Source organism: Musca autumnalis, unplaced genomic scaffold, assembly GCF_047663935.1.
Source record: "Musca autumnalis isolate F117 unplaced genomic scaffold, ASM4766393v1 scaffold_3, whole genome shotgun sequence".
NCBI classification, from domain to species: Eukaryota; Metazoa; Arthropoda; class Insecta; order Diptera; family Muscidae; genus Musca; species Musca autumnalis.
The window spans coordinates 114,440,169-114,460,175 of NW_027411866.1; the positions used below are offsets into that span (position 1 = coordinate 114,440,169).

Consider the following 20,007-nt stretch of genomic DNA (forward strand, 5'->3'; position numbering starts at 1 on the left):
ATGTACGTTTATATTGTAATAACTTATATATTTAATTAATCTATTGGACTGTATATATTTGTCTATCACCTATTTTGACTTTTCAGCAATCTCAAAGCCCTAGTTTTTTTATAGACGTTTCTCATTCCGCCTTGAAGTACCTCAAGAGAAAGAGCTCTTTTTTTTTAGGAGGACGTTAGGGTGGGTGTTGTATTTTGAAACTTTATTTGCTTTGTTAGAAAAAATATTAGAACCTTATTTACGAGGATTCGTTAATCTTGCTTTGCGACTGTTGAAGTTGAATAGTGATTTCTATTTGTCTAAGTTAATACCATAGGACGAAATAATTTGTGATCATAAATCGTGTCTATAAATTCTTTTGTGTGGTCTTACGACCTTTCGATTAAAAAAATCGGTGAAAAACCATAAAAAAAGGTAAATCCCTGCGAGGAAAAAAAATACCTACTATAGATATATACGAAAATTTAGTTTTAATTTCTTTTATTATTTAATTTTTTTTTATTATCATTTGATTAGTTTTTTTTTAACATTGTTCATGAACTTATCTTAATTCTGTAGATGTTAATAGATTTGATTTTTTTTTTTGATAAAATAAACATAATGTGACTTAGAAATAACATAAATATGATGTGCTAGATTAAAAGGTTGGGAGGATTCTAGGTATGAGGTAAGTGGTGGATGTTGTCGGTTTACGGGGTCGTAATGATAAAATGCAGGGAAACTATTGCGACCATGGTTGGGAGGGCGAACTGAAAGCCATCGGATTGTGGTTTCCAAGGGACGTCGATGCACTATATCTTTTTATTTCTTTTGTATCTTCATGTTTTGTTGTAAATGTTCATTTTTTTTATTGTTGCGTGCTTAGGGCTGGGATATTAGGGTTGGAACTACCCCCTTGGGAAATAAGGCTGAGCTTGCCGGAGTCTGTATGGCTCTATCCCACGGCTGCACATAAGCACATGTAACAGTATGGCGCCCAATAAAATAATTGATTTTCTTGTAGTGTATGACACCGAAACGCTAGACAATAGCCCACTCATGGAAAACAATAATCCAACATTTCCTTCTTGAGTTATGGCCTCTGCAGTGGTTTATTTTATGTCCATTCTGGACTGAGAACCAGGATGCAGTATAAATTGACCAATAGGACGAAGCGATAACTTAGGTAAGGTTGTGAATAGTACAACCCAACATGAAGTTTGTCCCGCAGTGTAAGTTGTGCACAAAGTGGTAGCAAACAATATGTTGGTTGATGAATTAGTGTCCGATTGAAATTTGTTTTGGTGATCCAGTCCGATGAAAGGATATCCGCACTAGATGGTAGCTAGTGTTGAAGTATATGTTAGCATTGGATTGAAGGATACAGTCATGAAGAAGGCGTATCCAGTCGCGAGACAAGTGTTGTAGATTAGTGTATTAATTGTTTTTGAATCCGTCTTATGCATCGATTTTCCTGGAAACCTTTTAGAAGGCTGCAAGAAACCGCATACATCCGACCTCTACTGTAAATCCTCCTGTAAAAAAAAAAAAAAAGAAGAAATATTTTATATAATTTGCAAAACGAATATAGGTATACTAAACTTTAGGAATTCAAAATCGATCTTTTGACAATTTTATTAAGCAGTCCCGAAGACAGAAGTAGATGGTTCTTGAGTGTTATGAGCGTTGAAACTCGTTCAAAGACAAAAAGTCGAAAAAGGGAAAGACCAGATATATTTGATGCAAATCGATCAATTATAGTCGAGAATAAAAAGAAAAAGGATAGTACTGACCCAAGCATGGCACAAAATAATCCCAGTGGGGATAGCCAAATCCGGGACCTGTCCCAAACCATAAATGTTAGTTCTCCAGTGACAAACTCATTAGGGCCCGTTTTCCTTCAGGGTGGAGCTGCCGAAACGCGACATAACCAGGATTCTTCAGGGGTTTTATTGCGAGATAATGGGATAGGCCAACAATTATTAGAAAACAAAATACAGTCCCTGAAAGATGAAATGGATGGGATAAAACAATCAATAATGGAGTTAACTAAGGCCATGAAAGAAACAAACAAAGAAAAAAGTAATAACATACCTTCGGCAATCACAGGATCGTTAGGAAATGGTAGTATAGAGAACGGACCTGGCAGGCTAAATAGAGGTATACCGCCGATCAGTTCGTCAAATTCAGAGAACCGCCAGATTCCGGGCCAGGCTAATACATCGACGTCGGGAACTTTAGGAACAGTACAGGGGAGTAACAATCAGCCGCAGGGTGGCACCGAAGCCGCTAAAAATTGTGCTGCGGCCAACGCAGTAACAGATATTCCACAGATTAATCCACCGACATTTGACCCTAGAAATATGTGTAGAATAAATAAATTAGGGTTACACTTTGATGGCAGTTCGTCAGGGTTGGGGGTGGAAGAATTTGTGTATCGGTTGGAGTATTTTCAATGGCAATACAACATCCCCTGGTCAGAGATAATTAGAGACTTCCCACTTTTACTTACTGGAAGGGCTGAATCGTGGTATTGGCTCTTCCAAAAGACAAATCGATTTCACAACTGGGAGGTATTAAAGTATAGTTTGCTGAGCCAATATCAATCCTCCAAGTCAAATTGTGAAATCATAGCTGAGTTAGTCCAAAGAAAGCAACAACCAAACGAGACGATTGATAATTTTTTTCATGTCATGGGTCAAATTAGGGCAAAGCTCGTGCAGCCCATATCAGACGAGGACATGATCAAAATAATGAAGAAAAATGTGAGAGAAAATGTGGCTCGGATTGTATACCCCATACCAGTGCGTTCAGTAGAGCATCTCCGCATCGAATGCAATGAGGGTGAACAAAATTTCCTAAAGCGAGAAACCCGAACATTCGTCCCACAACCTCGCCCAGTTAGACAGGTTAGTGAAATAGAAGTTGAGGATACAAATTTTGAATATAATAAAATCCAAGATAGATCAGAACTAGAAGATATATCATCTATCCGTTTTGAGAGGCAACCAAACCCAAACCTAATCTGCTGGAATTGTAAGAAGGCGGGTCACACCTTTCGCGATTGTGAAGCTACAGTGCGGTCACTTTTTTGCTACAAATGTGGAAATCCCGGCACAACTACTCCCAAATGCCACATTTGCCAATCGGGAAACCGAAACAGGGGCGTGGTGAACCAAGGGGGGCCACGTCCGACGGAAAACCCCTGAAAGTAAAACAATCATTGCGTAAAACGGTAGCCCAAATGGAAAAACAATTTTTACCAGGGATGAGGCATTACTTGCCTTTGGAGGACAGGAGAAAAAATTATGAGAAGGTCCGGGAAAGGATAATGTCCGATAGTGAAACTATAAAAGTTAATGAGCCAAAAATTCATAGGGTACGCAATAAGTTCAAAGAGAAGAAAAAAGAGATGAGCTTGATTTTAGACTCGATTAATAAAGTGGGAAATGTAGGTAAACGGGCATATGCCGATGTTGAACTCCAAGGAGTCAAAATGAAAGGCCTATTAGATACGGGAGCTTCGGTGAGCATCTTGGGAAAGGGCTGCCGAGAGTTTCTGGAGCAGCTAGAAGTAAGTCTAATTCCTATTTTTTCTACAGTTAAGACGGCCTCTGGACAACAACATCGAATTTTAGGAAAGGTTAAGTTGAGCATCAAATACAACGATAGGATTCAAAGTTTAGACTTTTATTTGTGCCCAGATTTGGAGCAAAACTTATATTTAGGTATTGATTTTTGGAGATTATACGAGTTAGCACCCAACATTCTAGGGGTAGGGGAATTAAATATTGAACAATTCCCAAAAGACTTATTGGATAATGAAGCCTACAAATTAAATCCCCATGAGCTAACCACACAACAACAACTAGAACTCGATGAAGTCATAAAAAATTTCGATACTTTTGAAGAGAAGGGACTCGGCAAAACCAACCTGGAGAAACATACGATCAAATTGATAGAAGGGGCGGAACCAGTTAAGGATCGCCACTATCCTTTATCTCCCGCAGTCCAGGCAATAGTGTACGAAGAGGTGGACAACATGCTCCGTCTCAATGTTATCGAGGAAAGTGAAAGCCCGTGGAGCAATCGCACCACTGTGGTAAGAAAGCCTGGTAAGAATAGGTTTTGCCTGGACGCTAGGAAACTGAATAAGTTGACGGTTAAGGACGCTTACCCTCTACAAAATATCGACGGGATACTGAGTAGAATCGACGATACATATTTTATCAGTAGCGTCGATTTAAAATTTGCATTCTGGCAAATAGAACTTGATGAGGACAGCAAAGCTTGCACTGCATTTACAGTGCCTGGACGGCCATTATACCAATTCAGGGTGATGCCGTTCGGGCTCTGCAATGCAGCGCAGCGCTTATGCAGACTCATGGATAAAGTTATCCCACAAAAACTAAAAGAACATGTTTTTATATACCTCGACGATTTATTAGTCATTTCTAGCGATTTCAATGAGCATTTGCGACTGCTCAATGAAGTGGCTTTATGTTTGAAAAAGGCTAACCTCACTATAGGTATGAAAAAATCCCAATTCTGCTTCAAGGAATTGAAATACCTGGGATTTATAATAGGGCAAGGCCAGCTAAAGACAGATCCTGATAAGGTTAGGGCAATCCGGAACATAAAGGTACCGCGTAATCCCCGAGAAGTCAGAAGTTTTCTGGGTACCGCGGGGTGGTACCGCAGGTTTATCAAAGACTTTGCGACGTTATCAGCCCCGTTGACAGACACTCTGAAGAAATCAAAAAAGTTTGAAATCAGCGAAGCGGCATTAAAATCATTCGAAGCCCTCAAAAAGGCCCTAACATCAGCACCCGTGTTGCGCCACCCAAATTTCTCACGACATTTTTATATACAGTGTGATGCCTCGGCGTATGGAATTGGGGCCGTTCTTTACCAATTGAACGACAATCAGGAAGAACACCCCATTGCATTCTTTTCTCAAAAATTAAACTCTTGTCAACGCAACTACAGCGTGACAGAGAAAGAATGTTTGGCGGCGGTAATGGCAATAAAAAAATTTAGACCTTATATCGAATTGATGCCATTTACCGTGATTACCGACCACGCCTCTTTAAAATGGTTAATGTCGTTGAAAGATTTGAGTGGGCGGTTAGCACGGTGGTCCCTTCAATTACAATCGTACAATTTTGATATTGAACATAGGAAGGGCTCGGAAAATGTGGTGGCCGACATGCTATCAAGAGCCCCAGTCGAACCCAATTGCGATGAATTAAATATGGACGAGTATTTAGATCTCGAAACCGAAGAATTTAAAGGCGAGGAATACCAGAATTTAATTCAAACAATCACTAACAATTCCGACAGCCTACCCGATCTCAAGGTTGAAAATGGCATAATTTTTAAAAAACAACTATCGAACGCCGAACTTGATGGGGATATCGAGTGGAAGATGTGGCTTCCCAGTGGAATTACCCACGAAGTAATAAAGAAGAACCATGAATCGCCAACGTCTTGCCATGGAGGGATACATAAGACCCTTGAAAAAATCAAGAGATTCTTCTACTGGCCAAATATGACCATACAAGTCAGGCAGTATGTTCGGGACTGCCAAAAATGTCAAGAAGCCAAGTCCAGTAATAGAAATCTTATGCCCCAGATAGGAAAGGAAGTAATAACGGAGAGGCCTTTTCAAAAACTGTATATCGATTTTTTAGGGAAATACCCTAGATCGAAACTGGGCCACGCCTATATATTTATAGTAGTAGATCATTTCTCAAAATTTATCTTTTTAAAGCCAATGCGGGAAGCCACTGCTGCCAACGTGGTCAAGTTCCTCGTGGATGAAGTTTTCCATAAATTCGGGGTTCCCCAAACTATACATAGTGATAATGGGGCCCAATTTATATCAAAAACCTTTCAAGATATGATCGATAGTTATAAAATTTATCACATGAAAACAGCGTTTTATTCCCCGCAATCGAACGCTTCGGAACGTGTGAATCAATCCGTTATTACTGCCATTAGAACCTACTTAGAAGAAGATCACCGAGATTGGGATTTATACCTATCGGAAATCGAGTGTGCATTGCGGAACTCTGTACATTCGGCGACTGGGGTGACACCATTCTTTGCACTTTTCGGATTCCATATGTTTTCGAGGGGAACGGATTATAATCTAGCCCAAAAACTGTTGTCTATGACAGACCATGAGGTCAAAGAATTGCAAAGGCCTGAAAAATTGGAAATTATACGCAATAAAATAAAAGAAAATCTTCACAATGCATATATGAGAAGTTCCGAACGTTACAACAGAAGAGCTAGAGTGGTGAAATTTAAACCAGGGCAGGAGGTGTATAGGCGAAATATTGTACAATCGGACTTTGCAAAGAATGTAAATGCGAAGTTTTGTAAAAAGTTTATTAGATGTAGGATATTGAAGCCCGTAGGAGACAACATGTACGAGTTGGAGAATTTACAGGGAACTCCAATAGGAATATATCACGCAAAAGATTTAAAACAATAATAAATGCAATATAGAGACTAGGCTGTGATACAATTAAGATTAAGCATTCATGTTTGTGTTGTCCTAATACTATTTAGGCTTATCTTTATAGTGCAATAAATCGTTTAAAATCTGTGATATATATCTACAACCTGCAATTCCATGTCGTGATTGTCCTATTTATACACCCTACACTATTTATACACCCTACACTATTTATATAAACTACACTATTTATACACCCTACACGAATTTTACACTCTACACTACTTATATACCATCAGCTATTATGCCTTCTCGAATAACTATAATCCATAAAACCGAACCCAAATAGGCCACTTTTAGTCAAATACACCGGTCCGTATATAAACTTACCCACAAGGGAGCGCAACTGCATCATAAAAATCTCCAGATACCAATACCGCCAACATACCTGAAATGATGGGAAAAAGTATACCAAAAGTAGCTTGACTTAATCAAGAAACGCAAGTTTATACATCCCTAAACGTATGCCCGGCTGGATCTCAGGGGGTGGGAGTTCCCCACGTTGGCCAAAATGTCGATGCCGTATTATAAATAACCAGGCCACTGCACACCACCATTGTCGTCATCCTTCGTCAATGGTGGAGTTTTGTTGCAGGGCCCCGTAACTGCCAAGTCCGACCATGCAAAACAAAATCAAATCCCACACATAAAATATTTGATCAGCTCCGCAAGGGTTTATTGGAAGCAGGTTTCATAGAATTTATACACTGATGGATGTCGAACATAGCTTGGTGTTGTGGGCCGACTATCCCGATGTAGATGGTTTCGTGTTTGTGGAAGCATCTTGTTGTGGTTGCCACTCATAGTTGCGGGATAATTCCTTTTTGCAGTCGGCAATTAACTCGGACAGATTGCTGCGGCCACAAACTTTTCATGTGGAATGAAATAACTTAGTATCCGATGTTCCAGGCTAACAGGTATTTAGTCGGCAACTACAATCACTCACAAGCGTAAAAAAATACCTGGGAATGGAAAACAACACAAGTTAATAAATAAACAAATAAAAAGGAAATTATTGTCAACAAACCAAATACAATCAATACCACTTTGTTCAACTGACAATCAGCTGTGTTGAAATTACATTCACAGAGGAATGATATACGAATGAAGGCATTGCCAGACACAAAAATAAGAAAATGTAGGGATACGTTGTTATCAACAGGGTAGCCGTGTTCTCTTAGAGAGCCATTTGTAGGAAATCTGTCTCTTACCAATTTGAGTGAAATTAACTTGGTTATAGGGCCATAGAAAGGGACAATTTTAATAGGTTTAGAGAAGGATGACTGATGTACACACCACAAAATGTCTTTTAGTGGAAAGCCGCGACTGCGCTCTCCAAAAGTTATAAAAGGCCGTCGAGCAATGGAGAGGTTAAAGTCAGAAAAATGGTGTTGAACATAAAATCTTTTGGTTTTTAACGTGATAGTGAAGTTTTAAGGAATGAAAACGTGATTCTAGTAATTTGAATACCTAAGAACAAATTGATAAAATCAGCAAAAGGTAGTTAATTAGTTTTAAAGAATGGAAAAGTGAAAAATAGTGAATGTATTAATAATTAACTAGGTAAAAGTGGTGCCTGCTGGGAGAAATAGCGACGGATATCCGGTGAATGGTTAACAATTAACAAATCAAAGGCTAAAGTCATAAAGGTAAAGAAAGAAATTGTGTAATTTTTGGTTTAAAATGAGAAAATATTGAATTTCATATTTTTTGGGCAGGCGAGTCTGATTCGTATTAATTGGTAAACCGACCAAAAAAGGAAGACATACAGCGGTATCTATGGGTGAAAACAAGTACTACACAATTATCAAAGACATCAGCCTGATATCGAAAAAGGTAGGAAATATTTTTTCCCGGGATTTGTCAGATAATTATAAACGGCCCGACCGCCATCTATGGGTCAGTATCTATCTCCTCACTGGGTTCCACTCAATCTATGTTCAGCACCAGTTCGTTTTTATTAGTCAAGACTTGAATCGAACAAAAAAGGCAAATTCGCCACATTCCATACCAACACACTGGCCGAAAAACAAAGAAATAGCACATCATTTTCTGGCCTGTGATTATTGTTCAGATTTCTGCTTCTCTGAGCTGATCTATTGAAAGAATAGCAGACAACGTCATAATTGGATATAAGAAGAAAACTAAGTATCCTGAGACTAGCCCTGAGTCTGATCTCCTAGACGATAGTATATGAAACGATTTTATTGATACACCGATTTTAAGAACATATCTACATAGTTTATTCTGCATGCTAATAATAAGTTTTTGTATGTACGTTTATATTGTAATAACTTATATATTTAATTAATCTATTGGACTGTATATATTTGTCTATCACCTATTTTGACTTTTCAGCAATCTCAAAGCCCTAGTTTTTTTATAGACGTTTCTCATTCCGCCTTGAAGTACCTCAAGAGAAAGAGCTCTTTTTTTTTAGGAGGACGTTAGGGTGGGTGTTGTATTTTGAAACTTTATTTGCTTTGTTAGAAAAAATATTAGAACCTTATTTACGAGGATTCGTTAATCTTGCTTTGCGACTGTTGAAGTTGAATAGTGATTTCTATTTGTCTAAGTTAATACCATAGGACGAAATAATTTGTGATCATAAATCGTGTCTATAAATTCTTTTGTGTGGTCTTACGACCTTTCGATTAAAAAAATCGGTGAAAAACCATAAAAAAAGGTAAATCCCTGCGAGGAAAAAAAATACCTACTATAGATATATACGAAAATTTAGTTTTAATTTCTTTTATTATTTAATTTTTTTTTATTATCATTTGATTAGTTTTTTTTTAACATTGTTCATGAACTTATCTTAATTCTGTAGATGTTAATAGATTTGATTTTTTTTTTGATAAAATAAACATAATGTGACTTAGAAATAACATAAATATGATGTGCTAGATTAAAAGGTTGGGAGGATTCTAGGTATGAGGTAAGTGGTGGATGTTGTCGGTTTACGGGGTCGTAATGATAAAATGCAGGGAAACTATTGCGACCATGGTTGGGAGGGCGAACTGAAAGCCATCGGATTGTGGTTTCCAAGGGACGTCGATGCACTATATCTTTTTATTTCTTTTGTATCTTCATGTTTTGTTGTAAATGTTCATTTTTTTTATTGTTGCGTGCTTAGGGCTGGGATATTAGGGTTGGAACTACCCCCTTGGGAAATAAGGCTGAGCTTGCCGGAGTCTGTATGGCTCTATCCCACGGCTGCACATAAGCACATGTAACATGTCCTGTACATTTTCTTCATCATCAAAAAATAATTCCACCGAACTTATCATTTTTTGGGACAGCAAATAAAACTTGACGATCCGAAGATTCAATGGGCAGGTTATATTCCAATCTTGGGTTGTTTTCCAAATTTGCTCGAAAACTCAGCCAAAATATTTGGTCTGTTCCAGTACTGCAAGAATCTACTAATATTTTACTATTTTTTTCGATAACATAAAGGAAAAAATGTTATCGTAGTAAAAAGTAGTAGCTTTTTGCAGGTTCTGGAACAGAGCAATTAAAATATTGTCCAGAATACACAAAAGAGTTATCTAAAGCTGGGTACATATTGTCAGTTTTGAATGTCGATATTTCGCAATTATCGATAACTGTCAAACCGTCCAGCAACCACAAAACATTTTGTGGTTGCATGATGAATGACAAAAATAAACGGCCACACTAGCAAGCAGCAACAAAGCTGTCATTCAAAACTGACAATGTGTACCCAGCTTAAAGCGCAATTATTTTCAAAATGTTTTTTTTTTGTGAATAGAGGTCACAAGTTTGAAAAAACACTAATCGATAACATGTTTATCGACCACCCAGTTGAGTTGACATTAATGGTACAACATTTCGTCTCAGTCGCGCAGACAACTGACAACGCAACTCAAGTTTAGTGGCAATACAAGATAGACCCATTATTATCTTGAGTTGCCGCAAAGTTTGTAAGTACCTACATATGTATGTATGTACATTAAGTAATATGCACATTGTTCTATCGAGGAACGACAATTGCAGAAAGGGGTTGCTCCTGATTGGGTCCTCTTCCATTCCTGTTGCCATCCTATGATTCTGAACCGCTTCCCATATTCGAAAAATATTGGTCAACTTCAACTCCGCCTCCAAATTACGGCAAACTTGATTGAGGTCTTCCTTGCTTCATTAAAACACGGACGAACATATACAGCTTCCAAAATAATTTCTCATTGTTTTTTATTTGTTACTTTCAACGTAAAACATAAATAAATGCAATTAATTATCATTACAAATGCAAAATATTCGTTTTCGTAGATTTTTTTCTATAAAAAAATTCCATATTTACATTTTTTTGTTCAACTCACCTTGATTTCTGTAGTGAGAGAAAAGTGCCTCACATTCTCACTTTTTTTACATTTATGATAGCTACTTTTCTCACGAACGTGAGTTTCGTTCTCCCTTATGATGTTTATAATAAGGGAGGAGGCGAGAGTGAGAAAACTCACGGTGAGATGATGTTCATGATTGGGCTGTATATAAAATCAATTGTATGGAACTTCAAACACAATATCTCGGGGATGTATCAACTTGTTAAATAAAATATTATTTTTTATTTTATTTTATTTTATTAATAGATGATTTTACAAACTTTTATAGTAAATCCAGTTGTTGTATAAGTATTTTTAGTTATACAGCCCAATTATGAACGGCATCTCACCGTGAGTTTTCTCTTTCTCGCCTCCTCCCCTATTATAAACATCATATCGCCGTGAGTGCTGTTATGTTCTCACTCTTCCCTTATTATAAACAACAAGAGGGTAAGCAAAACTCACGTTCGTGAAAAAATTAGCTATTACAAATGTAAAAAAAGTGAGAAAAAGAGGCAAATTTGTGCTGAAATTTCTCACTACCGAAATCAAAGTGAGTTGAACAAAAAAATTTAAGTGAGGTCATTTATTTTAAAAAATACGAATATTTTGTATCTGTAATGATAATTAATTGTATTTTAGGTTGAAAGCAACAAAAAATAATTAGAAATTTTTTATGTTTTGAGGTTATTGTTGACCTTTGGACGCTTTTTTCTTTGGTTTTAATTTTGGCTTGAGGTCAACTTAAGAATTAAAATTTTTTTGTTTTTATTCTTATAAAAAGAAAGAAATATCATTATAAATTTCTACCATATTGTTTATAGTTGCATAAAACAAATGTTCTTGTTTTTGAAAGCCAATCCCTGAGGATGACCATCAAAGATGGTTGAAATATTGGAAATGGAATAGATTCTACCTTATTGTGATAAGAGTTTCTTTATATTTTTAATCGCAATATGTTTTCGACAAAAACAAATATTAGGACATTTACCGCTAACATTTTTTCAGAGTTCTTTACGAATTCGGTCTGAATCTCTGAATTCTTTCAGAATTTGGTACAAAATTGGGTCTAACTTCAGTTCCAAGAATGGGATGTAACTATCCACTGAAGTTAAATGACTAGGTTTGGCATCGCACCTTTAAAAGACGAAGAGTGCTATGCATGGTGCTATCAACATTTGCCCTATAAGAATTTAGACGACTGCAATATCCCGAGTATAGTTGAGCAAAAACTACTCTGGTTTGTGGTGGACTTTATTCACACTATATTTGTTTACATTAGAAACTGCGACTATGTGAAAGCTATACAAACCTACTTGAAATGCTTGTTGAGCAAGGGGTTCTCTCCTGTATCGTTGGGCTTTCCTCTCTAGAAAGTGAAGATCATTCTTGATGGACCTAGTGTGTCGGGCCAACCTACTAGATGGTGATTGGGATGGCTCTCACGGTAACGCCCAAGCAAGTACTGTAACTAAAGCGTTCCCCGTTTTCAGGTATGGACAGATCAAAAAGGTGCATACTGTATAAAGCGGTTCACAAATATACAAGGACCCAATCTGGAGCAACCCATGTCTGCGATTGTTGTTCCTAGAGAGAGTAATGTACACGATTTGGAACTTTTGGGGTCGCAGTCTTGGAAAAAATGGGTGCTGGTGCTAAAAAGATGACATGTCCAATCACTTGCCCTCAAGCTTGAATAGAATCAAATATTTTGATGGAATATAAGTCCAGACCGTTGCCCCAAAAAGATCCAAACCATTTTGAGATCTTAATCACGTCATCGTCGATAACCCAGTGGAATGGTATCTACACCAAGCAATTTCCTGGAATAGTATTTTAAGTACCGGTTGTTATATGCCATGAACAAAAAAAATTGGAATTACAATTGAAATTTATTGAAATTGTATTTAAAATTCATTAAATTGGTTTAAGTGTTGAAGAAAGCATTAGGAATTATACTTAGCATTCACAGAATTGGTTCTTATACTGGAGAAAATATCGGATGTTTCACGAATTGTATTTACAATTCTTGGAATTGGCTAAATGCTGAACCTCATTTGAACCAATCATTGATCTCCTGTGATGTCCTAACATCGCTGGTACAGCTTCCACTCCATTTCCTTGGTATTCCTCAGAACTTGCCATTTCTGTTATCACCCAAAATGCAACATTAAACATTTACTTATTGTAGCCATTTAATGACGTTTTTAAACGACATTTGTTCACTTTTTTACGATTTTCCAATAAATTTCACGAATTCTTCAGTGTAAATAAACAATTTTCACATATCTGTCAAAACAAAAGAACAGCTGTTACAGATGTTGCCATGTTGTTTCAATGTTGTATTTTCTTTTACCAATATTCATGTTCTTTTACAGTGGATTTTTAATAACCGACATTTTTCTTGCTAGAAATGTTTATTAATTTGAAAATTTATTTACTTTTTATGCAAAAAATAAGAATTTAATAATCCCAAAGTTATTTGTGCAAAAAATGACGGTATGGTAACACAAATTATTATTTCAAGGGTTCACAAGTCGCGCCATTATTTTCCATTTTCCGACTTGTCAACCCTTGTTCACTTTTTGTGCTCCTCCCTGCCCAATCGTAATAGCTCGAGCAGGTGAAAGTGAACTGCAACTCACTTGTGAGTAGCTCGAAAAAACTCGTGATCCCTACAACACACCAGACGTGTTGTTTTTCAGCTGTGTCAAATTAAAATAAAATTTTGTGGATTTTAAACAATTGAACGTGTTTGCAGGCATCCTTGTTGCATTTATCTGCAATGGAGATGCCTGATGATCCTTCTGACATGAATTATGATGTTTCAGAAGTTATTGCAACAACTTCTGAACATCCTCTACCGGCGTTAACAACAACAGCAAAGAAGCATCAAAACCCAAACAAAGTAAATATACAAAATGAGCGCAAACGACAGCGAATTGAAAGCGCTTTGTCACCGATTAATATTGAAATGTCTGATCTTAATGAACGATTAGCGAACCATAATCAGCAAGACCATAATAGATTTGGCATTCTTGGAGCTCTGGCGGACGTAGACATTGGAGCATCCACTCCTATCAGCAATCCCAAAAGCCAAAGAGACAAGGATGTTGTTACCAAAACCAAAGTTTCTTGGTGCCCCCCAATTTTCATCTTTGATGTGAATATTAATACTCTCGTTGACTCCTTAAAAAAATCTTTGCCAGATTCTGCTTTTAAGATCAAAAACGTAAATAGATCTAAAAGTAAGTTATACTTTGCGGAGCCCAAAGTTCATGCGTCAATGATGGCCTTATTAAAGGAAAAAAATATACAATCATATTCATATACCCCCAAGGAAATGAAACAAGCATCCGTATTAATTCGAAATCTGTATGCTCTAACAGATACAGAGGCAATAAAACATGAACTGGATATACTTGTTCCAGATACTGTTGCAAAGGTTACTCATTTCAAAACGCCATTGTCCATTAAAAACAACTACGATACTGGATTGTTCATGGTCACCCTGCTTCCGGGAAAAAAGATCACAGATATAACGCACATCACCTTGCTGCAGAGCCAATCAGTAATGTGGGAGAAACCAAAAAAGAAAACTGGTGAAATTCAGTGTCATAGATGTCAACGTTGGGGGCATATATCTCGAAATTGTAATTCCTCATACCATTGCGTCAAATGCAGTCAACAACATCTTCCAGGTGAATGTAAACGAACAATTTCAGATACCACAGACCCCTTCTGTATTAATTGCAACAAGACTGGACACCCGGCGAGTTGGAAAGGTTGTCCAATATATAAAAAGTATGTCGCTGACAGAAAGAAGAAGATAGCCGAAGCCATTGAAAATAAAAATATTGCACAAAACAACGTCAAACAAGCCATAAATATGTCTAGGTTTTCACCTGGCAAGCCCTTTTCCAGCCTATTCAATACTAAGCCTGTACATCATGCTGAAAATTCTCAAAAACCACAGTTGGTTCAAGAATTCATGAAACTTGCCGAACTTTTCCTGGAGCCTGAGGAATTAACCCTCGAACAGGAGATACAAAAATTCTTAAATGAATTTAAGAATATGTCAAAAACCGAAGCCAAAAAGGAATTCTTGAGACTTTTAACTAAAGTAAGGATCAACTATGGACCATAGAATCCTTAATTGCTTAACATTCAATGTCCGTTCACTAGTTGATACTAGTCGAAGAATTGAATTGAGAAATATTCTACATAGTGAACATGTCGATATAGCATTTATTCAGGAGTGTCATCTCCGGAGACATAGAAATGTGAAGATTGATGGGTATAACTTTATTTGCGACAATTCTCCTGTGGGTGTAGCTGTCTTTGTAAAGGATAACATTACATTCAACCGGTTAAATCTAAATGATATTGGCATAAATGCATGTTTAATACAATTACAAACTATATCGCAATACTGCACCAAAAAGTATTTAATTGGTTCACTTTATGTACCATGCAGTTATCCAGTAAACAGGCTTGATGCAGACCTTAATAAGTTACTACAATTATGTAACTCTTTTGACGGTTTTATTTTTGGAGGAGACCTCAACGCAAAAAGTCCCATATGGGGTGATCAATACGAAAATTCAAATGGAAAAGTTTTGAGAACTTGGCTAGATAACAACATATTGGATGTCGTTCGGCTTTGTGACTCTACGCCATCTTACCCTAATGGAGGATCCTACCTGGACCATTTTCTGGTAAGCTCTCAGCTTATCAATCAGGCGAATCGAAATTACAATATATCAACATTACCCACATTCTCCGATCATTTCCCAGTTAAAATGACATTGAAGTTAAACTGTTTTAATCTTGTTTTGAGGCAGCCTCGACAGTACACTTCTTATAAAAACACAAATTGGAATGAGTTTCGCCAAGACTTGGATTTAATGTCGGAGTTAATAATGCCACCGACGAACAGAAATTTAGAAAATGGTGAGATTGATGAAGTCATTGGAAATTTTAATAATGAATTCAGCCGTATTCACAACACTCATTCTGAAAGAATCGATTTAAAGGATGAAAAACCACCGCTCTCCAATCAAATTAAAAATTTCCTCAAAGTCAAGCATCAATGGCAGAAAGAACTGAAGAAAATCTTTCACCGCACCGGTAATAGAGTAAGCCGTGAGTATTCTATTCTCTCTAAACAAGTTCAACTTTTAAAAACCATTATTAAAGAATTAGTGAACATTGAGTCTGCGAAAATATTCAATGACAAGCTGAAACATATTAAACCCAGTCCATCTGCGTTTAAACAAATCTCCCAATTTACAGGAAAAAGCAAGTCATCATTTTGTCAAAAATTGCAACATGGCAATGACTTTATTACAAACAGCTCTGAAATTGCAAACAATTTTCAATCTTTTTATTCAACACTATTCCAAGAAAGGTTACCTTTACATCCCGTTGATGACCTTAATTCTCGTGTCGATTCCAGTATAAACGCCACCACATCGCATATCTACTCCTTTGATAATAGTTTCTGTGCGTTAAACAACGTAGACAACTTTCATTTTACGTCTCCTGAAATGATAAAGAGCATAATCACTAAAGCTAATACCAAAAAATCCAGTGGTGCAGATGGTATTTCCAATTTCATAATCAGAAAATTTCCTGACTCCACCATAAAACTTCTAACATGTATATTTAATCACTGCATAAACAACGGATATTTTCCAAAACTATGGAAACTGGCCAAAATCATTCCCATCAAAAAGAAACCAAATAGTGCCACAGTGGAAGAATTCAGGCCAATTTCACTTTTGTCAAACGTTGGTAAAATATTTGAAACAGTTCTGAAAGAAAAGATGGAGAATGAATTAGCCATAAATCCAATATCAAATTATCAGTTTGGGTTCAGACCTGCTCATTCCACACAACACGCTCTCCTTAAGTTCCATAACGACATAACTGCAAATCTTAGAAACCAAGTGTGTACTGTTGCAGTTTCATTGGACATTCAAAAAGCTTTTGATTCTGTATGCCATGTTGGAATTCTTTACAAGCTTATTGAGATTGGAATAGATCCATACTTAGTAAAGATAATGCGCAGTTTCTTCAATTCACGGGAATTTTTCGTTTGCATCAATGATTCAGCTTCATCAATGGGTTTAGTAAAGAGCGGTGTTCCACAAGGAAGTGTGCTGGCGCCGTATATTTTCAACATGTTTCTTCACGATTTTCCTCACATCGGTCAAAACTCTCAAGCAATTTTATATGCAGATGACTGCTTAATTTATGCGCATAGCACTTCACCAGCAATTGCTTTGAGCCATGCAAAAACCCATTTGAACACCATTAACAACTACTACAAGAAGTGGGGCATACAAATTAACGCCGCAAAATCAGTGGCAATTTGCATTCGCAACGCATCTGGAAAATGCCCGAGATATGTAGTCCCAGAAAGTAAATCGTTGCGTCTAACACTGGATAATGTTGAAATCCCTTTTAAAACATCATTAAAGTATCTGGGAATACAATTTACCAACCTCATGAAATTCAATCATCACGCACGTTCCGTCATAAAAAAGGCAAGAGGAGTATTAGGAAAGTTCTCATACATTTTAAACAACAAATACTTACCTCAGAAAACCAAAATACTTCTGTATAAAGTTGCAATAAGGCCCATTTTGTTGTATGGATTTCCTGTCTGGTTTACCATTTCACCAATAGTAGCTAAAGAGCTGGAAATCCTGGAAAGAACAATTTTAAGAAAATGTGTCAACAAACATTATTCAAGCCAGCAGAAAAAATACTCAAATACTTACATTTACAGCACATCATGTGTTGTTCCACTTTGTGAGTATGCACAAATCCAACAGAAGAAGTTTGTTGAAAAATTGGAAACCCATGAGAACTTTCTATTGAATGAAATCCACGAAACAGAAAAGTATATAACCTGGCCGGAATCATCATACCTGTCTCCAGTTGGAATTTTAAATGAACCTCCTTATGATGATCCTGGTGAACACAGTCTTCCGCAATTCTACAAGAAAGCAACACCTGGTTGCCACAGGGGATAAGGATATATTAACCAAAAAATAATTTAAACGCAATATACATAATTACTCACCAATTGTTATTATAAGCTCTAAAAGTACCTGAGCATTCGACTTTATACCATACTGTGCTTTACTAATAGGAAAACAATCTGTGATATTTACCTAGTTAGCATAATTTGTTCGATTTACAAACTCTCAGTTTATGTGTATTAATCGTCTGTTAACCACTGTTTTATTTTTTAACAGATCTCTTTTTGTTATTTATTATTTTGTTATTTGTTTTGATTCTAATATTTATTAATCTGCAGGCATAAACGCTCTGTTAGCAACTGTTGAGGTCGGGAGCAAGCCTCTTTCCATACACATTGTTTTTAATCTTCAATTTTACTTTGTTATAGTTCGCATGTAGCATATGTCATTAATTCACTGTATTTTGGAACAAGACGAAAATAGTTCTAAGAATAATGTTAATCATTCGCTTTGTATGTTATCATTTTACTGAAAAGAAGAAGACTCAAATAAATACTACTACTACTACTACTTGTGAGTAGCTCCCTACGTGAAGATTCATAATCGCTATAATAGTAAACATCTAATAGTTGGCTTAGCGATATTGCTGTTAGCCATATTAAAGTTATATTTATATAATAATATACATCTATATAATAATAACAATAGTTTTTTACATATTATATTCATTTATAATTAGTTGCCTATACTTGAAGCATGTAAGAACATATTTATATAGAGAGAGAAAGTTTGTGCCATTTAGTATATCGATTATTTCATTGTCTTGGAGTCTATTCTTCCCGAAGTACATATTTCTATATTCCGAATAAATGGGACATACGCCAATAAAATGGGTTGTGTTTTCAATTTCATTCATGTTGCAAATTGTGCAAAGTATATTTGCATCAGCTTTAGAAGTAAACGGTTTAGAGGTTAAATTTAGCATACCACCTCTGGCTTTTATAATCCAGCCTGTCGCATGTGAGGAGAGATCCTTAGTTAACTCTTGCATCTGATTATATTGTAAACTCGAATACAGATCATGGAATTGCGAATTCCTCGCAGTATTGGATAAGTCATCACGTTCCCTAGTACTCAATGCAATAATTATCTCCTTCCAATACACACATATTGGTACGGTGTTATTGGGAGGAGTATAACCTAGATTTTCACATAGGTCGGACCATTCTTTTGCCCAGTAGATGTTTAGTTCCATGATCTTTTCGGCAAGTATACGAGGTAATCTATTGGGACTAAGTCTTAACACCCGGTTTATATAACTGAAATGCATCTTTAAAGTAGAAGCATATAATGTGGTTAGGCCAGTTTCTAAGTAAAGCATGTAGTTGGGCGTATTGTTTGGAAGTAACAACATTTTTTTAATAAAGAAACGCAACAATTTCTCAACACATTCATAGCGCTGAAACCCCCATATTTGTGCCGCATAAAATAATATAGATTTTGAACAAGCAGAGAATATTTTATATTTATTATGTTTTGATATCTTTGGGTGTGTGATGTATTTCAACCAAGTAGAATTGATAGCCATTTTGGATGTCGCTAGTTTATTTTGTAAATGTGTAGTAAATGATAAATTGTAAGTTAATTCGACTCCTAAGTACGTATATTTATTGACAATCTCAACTTCTTCATTTCCATAAAACCATTTTAAATTGGATGCAATTCGATTGCCTTTGCGAAAAATAAGTACTTTCGATTTAGACAGATTAACTTTAAGACCCCATTTTATGCAATATCTGTGTAAAGCATCTATCATTACTTGTAAACCTTCAGGTGTTTCAGATAGCATAACAATGTCGTCAGCGTAAAGTAGAACTTTGACGATCGTATCAGCTACATCGACCCCTCCAGGTAATTCATCCGGCAAATCATTAAGGTACAGCGAAAACAATGTTGGACTTAGAATGCAGCCTTGCTTAACACCAGAGCTAACTGTAAATGAATTAGAGAATGTGAATCCGTCCCAAACTTTTGTTGTTGTATTATCATATAAGGCCTGCAGTATTCTTATTAGTTTTGTAGATAGACCCATGGAAGACAGCTTGTAAAAAAGACTGTTCCTCGGGATCAAGTCAAAAGCTGTTGAAAAATCAACAAAAAAACTATA

General features: G+C 36.5%; 2 long non-coding RNA genes across 9 annotated transcripts; both read right to left on the reverse strand.

Annotated features, from left to right (window-relative positions):
• Positions 1-463: 463 nt before the first annotated feature.
• Positions 464-7,600, reverse strand: LOC141397541 (uncharacterized). Its single transcript, XR_012411427.1, has 5 exons — positions 7,533-7,600; positions 6,836-7,467; positions 2,074-2,334; positions 1,773-1,982; positions 464-1,514 (listed from the first exon to the last, which is right to left on the reverse strand). It is a non-coding gene; the product is annotated as an uncharacterized lncRNA (long non-coding RNA).
• An 8,557-nt stretch (positions 7,601-16,157) lies between these two features.
• On the reverse strand, positions 16,158-18,373 carry LOC141397543 (uncharacterized). 8 transcript variants are annotated; one of them, XR_012411431.1, is made up of 6 exons: positions 18,033-18,373; positions 17,942-17,969; positions 17,637-17,871; positions 17,358-17,561; positions 16,732-17,294; positions 16,158-16,664 (listed from the first exon to the last, which is right to left on the reverse strand). It is a non-coding gene; the product is annotated as an uncharacterized lncRNA (long non-coding RNA). The 8 variants fall into 8 exon arrangements; XR_012411435.1 differs by lacking the exon at positions 17,942-17,969 and having other exon boundaries at positions 17,637-17,854; XR_012411430.1 differs by having other exon boundaries at positions 16,732-17,561.
• Between the last annotated feature and the right edge of the window lie 1,634 nt (positions 18,374-20,007).